Below are 10,106 nucleotides of genomic sequence, written 5' to 3' on the forward strand. Positions count from 1 at the left end.
TTTCCTCAATTCATAGGGAAAAAATGACATGTTGTGTTTCTCCAAAAATAAGACCTAACCGGAAAATAAGCCCTTGCAGATTTTTCAGGATGACATCCCCTGAACATAAGCCCTAATGCGTCTTTTGGAGCACAACTTAATATAAGACCTGGTCTTATTTTCGGGGAAATACGGTAAGTGTTTTTTCATCATTTCCTAACTTCTGGAGCCCATTCACATGTGTTAGTTAGAACACTCAGACAGAGAGCAGCTTGTGTGGTTACCAGAAGCTTAACAGTAGGGATGCACTTAAGCCAGATTCCAACACAGTGGTAGGAGGAATTCTTTTCTTTTTAAGATTTTTATTCAAATAAAGCTAACATACGGTATTACATTAGTTTCAAGTGTACACAACAGTTATTCAACATTTATATACCTAAAGAAGTGATCACCATGGTAAGTCCAGCAACCATCTGACACTGAGTAGGAGGAATTCTTAACCTCAATACTTCATAAAGGCATTGCTGAAAATAAGCAGTCCCAATTGAAAAATAAGAATCAAAATCCTATAATGATATGAATTGCTCCATGGCACTTAGGTACAAGAAACATTACATTTCCTTATTGTTCTAAATCAAATTAAATCTTGTTCAGTCCCACCTGGTAAGCAGGAACTCTAGTTGCAGTTATTTAGGAGACTCCTGTCCTTTCCTTGTTTGAATCACAATCAGGAGGCTGATGTAGTTTTACAAAAATCAAGAAAGGGCCCTTTTACCTCCATTGGCCAGCAGCCCCTCTACTCAGGGTCACTGCTGGGGAGGATGTCAGCATGCCTGCTATCTGCAGACCTGCCCTCTGTGTGTCTGCAGCCCGGAGAAGGCTTCCTCCAGTTCCTTCCCACTGAGGTATTGCACTTCATTTTGTATTGGTGGAAGTGAGCTTTTGATAGTGAGATTTTTATTGCATACATATAATATAGGCTAGCAACATGTCCTTGGTTTCTGCTAGCAACATGCTCCTTGTTTGCCTACTGGGGCAAAATATACCGACATTTTGTGGTGTTCCATAAATAAAGAGCACCGCTTGTCCAGGTGCCCTATCGCCTAGGCTAGTTTGAGGGGCAGTGCTCTCAGCTACCTGGAATATATATATGTAACCTCTGCTGCTGCTGGGCTTTGTAACTCAAGAACTGCTACAGCTGATACTCCTACACCCACGCTGTCTGGAACCTGTACATGTTGCTCACACAGCTTCCTATCACCTCTTCCCTGCTGCATACCCTTTCTCTACTGGTAATGTCTTTGTGGCTCCAATTATTTGGGGACTTGGAAAATGAGGGTTTTCTCAATTAATGACTAGTGTTCTTAAGATGGTATATATTCATATACAGAAGCCAGTTCCAGCTGTGTGTGTATGCACGTGCACGAACATGTGTGTATGTGTGTAGGGGGGTCAGGGGTTAAAAGGATGGTATAGATGTTAAATTGCGTGACGTGATTTTAGGTATGAGTCATTGGCCCTCTAAATTCCTTTCATATTATCAGATGCTTGGACTATATTTACTAGAAAATGAAGTTTTTCATCCCATTGACATTAATTTAAGTCGATGTTTTTCTAAGGGGTACATGAGTGGAGCTTTAGGGGAGAATGAACCCTAGTTGCAGGGTTCCCTAGATATGCACTTTTCTGGGATGAAGTTTCGTGGCCTTCACCAGATTCTCAAAAGGGTGACTGAAAAAGTTACAAGTCGTTATCTTGCAAACAAAAGTGCATAAGCAATGAATAGGGGAACAGCATCCTAAATAGGGGAACATGTAAACAAAAGAATGGTGAGAGAATGAAGAAGCCACATTTAAGCCGAAAATAAGCGATGCCAGGCTCTTGGTAGTAGCGGTCCCATGTTCATCTGAGGCAATATCAAGAGATGGAGCTGGGAAAGCAGGTTAAAACTGGGTGGAAAAGGGCCTTGACTATCAGGGTTACGCTGCGGGTAGTGCTCAAGTGAATGACACAGTGACACAGGGAGTAAGATGATTAATCCGACCATTTGGGGTAGGATAAGGTAGAAGCTGATGAGCCTGAAGGGAGAGAGAGATCTAGGCCAGTGATGAGGATCAACAAAATGAGCTAAGCTGGTGGCTATAGCCACAAACAAATAAGAGGGATTGTGGAGGCATTGAGAGAAGAACTCATAAGATTTAGTAAATTTGGGATATGGGAGGAGAGAGAAAAGAGCCACGGATAACTCAAAGCCTCAAGCCTGGATCTCTGGAAGAATGAAGTCTCACTCATAGAAATCAGGAACAGTGGAGAGAAAGTTGGTTTCCAGGAGAATGGTAAAGACTTTCATTTCCAACGTGGAGAGTTTGAGGTCCTGTGCAGTAAACAGCTGAGAACCTCCAATCATATTCTTCCAGCCCCAGGCCCTCTATCTTAGACCAGTGATTTGGTCTGACTATTTGGGAGACTCTGCACTGTTAACTCGAGGCTGTATCATTTTGGGTTTTTTATTAGCAATCTTTCCTAAAGCATTTTCTCCGAATGACGTTATCACAGTGTGATTAGGAGACATGCAAGGACATAAACATTCCAATAAGATAAAAGCAGCACTGCTTTCCCAGCACACTCAGAGTACTTCAACTTCATTAGGCTCCATGTTGTTTCATTAGAGTCAATGCCATTTAAATTTTTATGTTCGTTTCAAGGCTATTTGTTTTGACAAAGGATTTTAAGAAAACGCAGTATAAACTTTCTGGGTTTTATTTAACTTTATAACCACCTAATTTACTCCCCAATAAAGGGATAACTAAGCATTCCTGTTATGCTGCTAAAAATCTCTTTGCATAATTTTGAAAGATAATGCAAGACTCTGCAATGAGGAAATTCATGCCAAAGAATTGCTGACACAAGCTAGCTGGTGCTTGGGGCTGAGGTTTACGGACTAGACACTTGCTCTCTTCATTAGCACACAAACACCCTATAGGACCCAAAGGCACCTCCTCTATTATACGTTGTTATTTTTTTAAATAAGTGTGTCTTTGATCCTGCCACTTGTAGGCTAGATGAAGCCCAGCAGGGAGTTCCCCACAGCCTAGGAATGCCAACAGGCAGAAGACAATAAAGACTTCTAAGGGACAGGGTGATATAGCGGGAAAGAAGCAGGAATTGATGGATTTTTCAGAATTATTCCTCATTTATCTCCAACAAGATACTCTAATTGATTCAGAGAGAGCTTCTCACTTGTCCCTTCATGAATCAAGCCACTGCTCTACTCTCCATTTTGTACAATGTTTCCCCCTCATGGAACTTTCCTCTTCTCTAAATGCAAATGAACTTTCAATATCCACCTGAAATCCTGCCTCCTCCCTGAACCTTCAGTTTATTTTCAGACCCCTGGATCATTGCCCTCTCTCAATTACCCAACCAACGAATGTTTCTGAGCACCCTAATTGTAGGTATGAATGTCAATTGCATTTAGTCCTTTCGCCCATTATGGGAGTGTGTTCATATCTTCACTCTAACACACATGGTAGTTTCACTTCTTTTGTATTTCTCTTAGTGCCAAACCAATTCCTGGGCAAAGTATCAATTAATGGCCACACGTTAAAATATGCTTAGTGTGTTCTAAAGAAAAAAATAAGAAACAAAAACACAAGCAAATCTAGAACCAGCTGTTATTTCAGGACAATTAGAAAGAAAACTTAGAATAAAAATATACATGTTTGTTTGTTTTTGGCAGAAGAAACAATAGAATGTGTCCATTGGAAAGTGTTTCTAATACAAGAAGCTGAGGAACGTGTTGGTTGGCTTTGTGAAGTATGAGAAGTGAGCAGAACGCATTTGCACTTGGGTCTCACGATGAGTTACTAGTCCTGAGGGAAGTGCAGGATTCATGCTGTCCCAGGACATGGGCAGCAACCTATTCACCTCATCCATGGTAACAGCCAACATATGCTTCCAGAAATGGGCCTGGAAGTCATATACTCTAAAACCCATGTCCGGTAAACTACCCCTGAGGTCACCTTCTAAACATACAGTTTGAACTCCTTGGGGGAAAAAAAATAGCATCATAGCAAAATAAAAAGTCATTATCCTTTGAATAAGAAGATATTTGAAACAGGAGAGCTGTGTGTTGGTATATCCAGTTTTTTCCTAATTATAAAGTCTGTGCCACTATACTCTTTCCCTAATACAGACAAGGGTCTCTTTTTCTACTTCATGGCTCCCAGGTAGCTCGTATTATCCTATAGGAAGCAATAAATACTTATCCACCTGAACTGCTAGCTTTTCACACGAACATCCGGAAAGTTTTGTGGGCCTCTTAACTATTGAATTTCTATATCAAACACATTTTCTATTTAAATCTTTTATTTATAGTACTTTTGTGTACATCCAAACCAACAGAATGTACTCTGAGGCAGAGATTTTAGGAGATGAATAAAATTTTTAACATTTATAACTTTCATAGCATGGCTTTTATAACGCAGGGGGAAAAAAGCAGGGCAATTAAAAAAATTGTTTATGGACTCAATAGGAAGAAAAAAAAGAAAAACCTTTATTAAAATGGCCACTGAAGAAACATCTCCTCAAACATATTATTTATCCTTTTCCCAAAACAGAGAGGAAAAAACTTGAGTATGCTCTTTAAATTAAAATCTCTGTGAAGTGGCTGCAGAAAAGCTTATCTTTGGTTTCAGCTCTAATAAGCCACAGAAATTTCAATGATTAATCTTAGACACTGAGGAAAAGGTTGACAACACATACTTCTGTGGGCTCTAAAAGTATACACTTCTGGAGTGAAATATCATCTTTTTCAGGTGTTACCTGAAATGGACCCATTTAGTGTAGCCAGGTGGTCTGTGTGATAATTAGAAAGTTTCAAAGCATCTCTGAGCTTCATATGTACAATGAAGATAAAAGTATCAACCTCACAGTACTGTTTTGAAGGTTAGATAGGATCATATGTAACCCCTTGCAAAGTCCCTGGCTATCTGGCATACAGTAGAAGCTCGATAAATGTTGGCTTTTCCTCCCTATATCTTCATACCTCTCCTCCCATCCTATGTGCCCAAAATGCTCAAAAACTGGGGGCTCCATTCATATCCATCCTTAAATAGCATTGACTAAAGCATCCTTGAACATAACTCTTCACATTAGTTTCTCCATCTATAGAATGGAAATATTACCTACCCTACCTACCTCATAAGAGTGCTGCGACATCTTTGAAAAATATACAGGACTGAAAAGAATGTCTACGAGCAGGGGGAAAGGTCTGCACTGACTTTCAGAAGACTGGATTCTGGTCACGTGACCTTCAGTGAGCCTCTCAGCTTCACAGTCCTCATGTTCCTTACATTTAGCATATAGATAATGATACCAACATCACTTATGTCATAAGGTTGGCCGAAACCCTTCCTTTCTCCATTATCTCTCTTGATCGGGGCACCTATGACACCCGGAAAGGTTTGGCTCCTCGTCACCCAGGCACTATGCCCACCTACATTTTACATCATGCCTGAAGTCCCAACGTCTTGCGTTCTCCCATACCAGGACAGTCACACTATTTCAGATGGTAAGTTCTTTGAAGGCAAGAACTATGCCTTTCTTCACTCCTACCTCAGCAAGGCTCTATGTTGTACCTTATGCAATCAGATGCCAGTGTGTAGTTATCAAATTGGTTTTAATGTGTGCTCATTGTGTATAACATTTTTCACATAGAATTATAGATGAATACTCAAGCAACTAAATGCACTGAGGCAATATAGTACACTGGTGAAAGCATGGCCTTTAAAACCAAAGTAGCTAAATTCAAATCATAGTTCTGATCTTTGCTATCTGTGTGTCTCTGGGAAAGAGACTACACCTCTCTGAGCACTGGTTTCTTCATCTATCACATGAGAAAAACTTGACATGCATCATAAGGTAGAACAGAAATTAAAGGAGCTACCGAATGCATATAAAAAAAAGACATTGCCTATCTTCAGATTCTGTGCAAGGAGGGAGCAGAAACAGAGGGAACTACAAGGCAGATAAAAATGAAGTGGAAGTTTACGCAACAGAGAGCTCTAGGAAAGTCCAAAGTAAATGAACGACAGAGTGGGGAGAGCTCACTTGAGGTACTGGGGAGGGGAATAAAGTTAAACCTCACCATTTTACCTGTGTCCAACCCTGCTTCCAGGGTTTCTCATTTAAAGAGATGAGCTGAAGGGCCAGAAAAGAAAAGGAAGGACATATTCCATTGAGGTAGAATATTACTGCAAAACTTGCAGGTTTGCTTTCCTCCTCTTTCCTGCCCTTTTCCCCAACTCTTCCAATTCCACACATTTAATCACTCAAGGCCTATTTATAGTTCCCCAAGTAACATTCTTGCTCTCTTTTTCACCTAGATATATATATATATATATATATATATATATATATATATATATATATATATATATATATATATAATCATATGTAGCCTCACACGTACTCAAAGAGACACAGACATGCACATATGTACATACATGTGTTACTCCTGACCCCCAGTCCCCAAACAATTCAAGGAACCCACATCTGAATAGTGGGAATTGATGGTATTAATACTGATAAAATACAATGGATAGGGTTTCTGGTTAAACCTGACAGATTGAATGAACATGTGCATTTTTCTCCATTTCTCCTAAATCCCATTAAAATGTTGGCAATGCTTAAACTGTCGTAGCTGGAAAGTAGATGAGCATTGGTATTAAATGACTTAGCAGATCAGAAAAGCTGAATCCTAAACTAAAAGGCAAGCTGATTTTTGCTGCAGACCCCAAAAAAGAGACTTGGAGTCAGCAGGGACTTCTAGAGACTCCTCTTCCATGACAGAAGAAAGGAGAACCTTGCACAACAGAGGATGGGGTGAGTCACTGAGCTAAATGTAAGGAGATATGTTCATTATACCTCAGTAAATCTATTAAATGGGGGGAAAAACTACCAAAAAGGGGGATTAAGTGAAAAATGAGCATCCTACATGGTTAGAAACCACCCCACCCCCAGTTCCTAGAACTCTGGCAGCCAAGCTTATACCTCCAGGCAGAAAATATAGAGGATGGCTCAGCGGAAACTGGCCCAAGAAGAAAGAACTACAGATGGAGACATTTTGTCATCCTCCAATGAAACAGCTAAGTCCCCATATGACTGATTACCCATTACTTGGTACAACCCCCGCTTCCTTCATGTACATCTCCCAATCATCTTTTTAACACTTTCCTCTGAAATGAAATGGAAAGAAGAACCTCCAATATAAAAGAAAGAGACCAGAACAAACAAAAGAAAAGGAACTCAAGAGAAAATGCAGGGAGCAAAAGAAAATTTCAAACACACTCAAAAAACACTATCTCAAAGATACTGACACAGGAGCCCCTTACAGTGCCTAGAAAAAGCATGGACAGCAATGAAAAAGTGGAATCGAAAGGGAGAGTTTTATCCTTTATTTCCTTCATGTTCATGTGTTTATGCATGTTTTTGTGTTAAAATTATGTGTATTGTATTGTTTTTGTTTATGATTATTCCTTACCCTGTACTTAACTAGTGGTTAACTTAATAAAGAAGATAATTAAAGTGAAAAAAAAATCCAAATAAGGCAATCATGAATAAAGAACAAAATGTCATATAATGCAAAGACCGAATTTTAAAAATTCAACAGATTAGAAGACAAAGTTGAGAAAATGTCTCCAAAATTAGAACAAAACAACAATGAGAAGAACCCATCCCAAATATTTTCCACTAGAAGTCCATGAATGAATAATCCCAGAACTGCACACTCTATGCCATAAACAAAACTGTGTTTGGTTATACGTAGAGGGGATAAAATTGGTGAGGCAATTTCTGTCAAATAAAAACATTATGGTGTGTCCTCATCCACCTTATTTACTGGATTTAGCCTCGTGTGACTTCCAGCTCTTCCCCAAAGTCAAAATGATTCAAGACATCAAGGCAGCCACAACAGTATAACTAAAGATATTCACGAAAGAAGACTTCCAGAACTGCTTCAGAAAGTGGCAAGAGTAATGGGATAAGTGTGTTTGAAGAGAGGGTGAGTATTTTGAGGGAGATTAATGGCAATGTGTCTTACTATAATTTTTTTAAATTTAAACATTCACCGTATTGCTTGATCACACATTATATTTAGGTGGTGTGAGCTGAGCTACTTCCCTCTCCTAGAAAAATAAAGGCATTTTTTCAAACTTTTTAAAAGGAAACACAGAAGAAAAATACCTTCCTATCTTCACCCAACTTTGTTTTAGGAGAAATAGGATTTTTAAAACAACTTGTTTTTCAGTAACTTGCGTTTCATTGTTTGACATAAATATTTTTGTTTTCGTCTTTCTGTTATCCTTTTATTTTCTGTTTCTTGCTAGACTACTACAACGAGTGAGACAAACTGCACAGTCTGAAGATACAGTCCCCGTAACACTGCTCTCACTTCAAATACCAGTCGCAAGTTTGGAGGTCCCCAGGGTCACTGTCACTTCACACCAGCTGACAACAAATTCAAGGATTCTCACAACCACTCTCAGGTTTGATACTTTGCTAGAATGACTCACAGAACTCTCAGGAAAGTGCTATACTTAGGATTATGGTTCTATTACTGCAAAAGGATACAAATTAGAACCAGGTAAAGGAAGAGAAGCATAGAGTGAGGTCTGGGAATTTTCCAAACACAAAGCTTCTATCATCATCAAGGATGGGTTACCCTTTAGCATTGATATGTGGCAATTCACAGAGTATTGCCAACCAGGGAAGCTCACTTACAAAAGCTTCAGTGTCCATAGTTTTTAACTGAGGCTTTATTATGTAGCCATGATTGATTGAATCACCACCCACTGGCTGGTTGTACTCAATTTCCAGTCCTGCTCCCCTCCCTGGAGGTCAAGCTAAAATTATGGTGCCTCAAAGCCCAAACCCTCTATTCACATACTTGGTCATTTTGGTGTGGCCAAAAGCCTTTCCCCTGAGTCATCTTATTAGCACAAACAATCTCAGGGTCTACCATGAGTCACCTCATTAACATAAACTATCAGGTGTGGTGTGGTCCAAGGGGCCCCTATGAATAGCAAAGACTCTCCTATCATTCTGAAAAAAGGTTTTAGAGGTGACCTCCTAGGAGTAGGGACAAAAAAACTGACCTTTCTTTGGGTAAATTTAATTCTTAACTACATAATTACAAACAAAAAAAAAGTGTCTGGAATGGTTTTAAAAAGTACAAATCACTGATAGTAAGTGGAAAGCTTAATTGCATGTGAGAAGCACAGCTTAGGATTTTAATAAATATCAAATATCCAGTTAAAAGAGTAGATGGTTCCATTGCTTAAGTAGAACTTTTGGGATAGGGCATGGTCTGCTTCAGTGGACTGGATTTTTTTTAAGAGTCAAACCTAATTCTTCAGCATTGACCTCCCAGATTAGTTGGAAGAGATGAAGATGATGGAAGAAAGAAGCATGTGTTACCTTGAAACCAAATAGTTGGTCTTAACTAAAATCTCTCCTAAAATATTCAAAGATTCTTTTTTTTTCCTGGCAAAAAGAAAAGGTAGTAAAATAGGAAAAGTCCAATCAGGTGCCCCATTTGTTGTTGACACCAAGGAGAGATTCCCAATGTGCCGTGCCAGTTCTTGGAAATTGCAGGTTCACAGCTTTGCCCCGGGTCTGGCCATCACTCACAGCCTCTCCTCCATGGTGCTTTCCCTGGGTGAGAGTGCACAGAAGGACATGAAAATTCTTGTCATGACAGATGCTCAAACTAGACTTAGAAGGCTTTTGTGAGGGAGTGTAGCAGCACTGAGGAGCACTGCTGTAGCAATTTCAAAGAGCATATTATTTTTCGTTTGTTTTTTTTTTTGTTTTTAAAGGAAAATAATGATCCCCCAACCCTGCTTTCCTAGACACATTTCCCTTCCTTGAGTTTTCTGAAATTTCAATTCAGCTAGATTTATATGATGTTCACAGCACTCTGCAAAGAATAGTAGAAAATCACATAGGAAAAGAAGATATGGTTCCCACTCTCAGGGAGTTTCTCTCTTTTTTTTTAATGTGTGTTTTTTCAGGACCCATCAGCTCCAAGTCAAGTAGTTGTTTTAATCTAGTTGCTGAGGGCGCAG

This window comes from Rhinolophus hipposideros (genome assembly GCF_964194185.1).
Source record: "Rhinolophus hipposideros genome assembly, chromosome: 12".
Classification (NCBI taxonomy): domain Eukaryota; kingdom Metazoa; phylum Chordata; class Mammalia; order Chiroptera; family Rhinolophidae; genus Rhinolophus; species Rhinolophus hipposideros.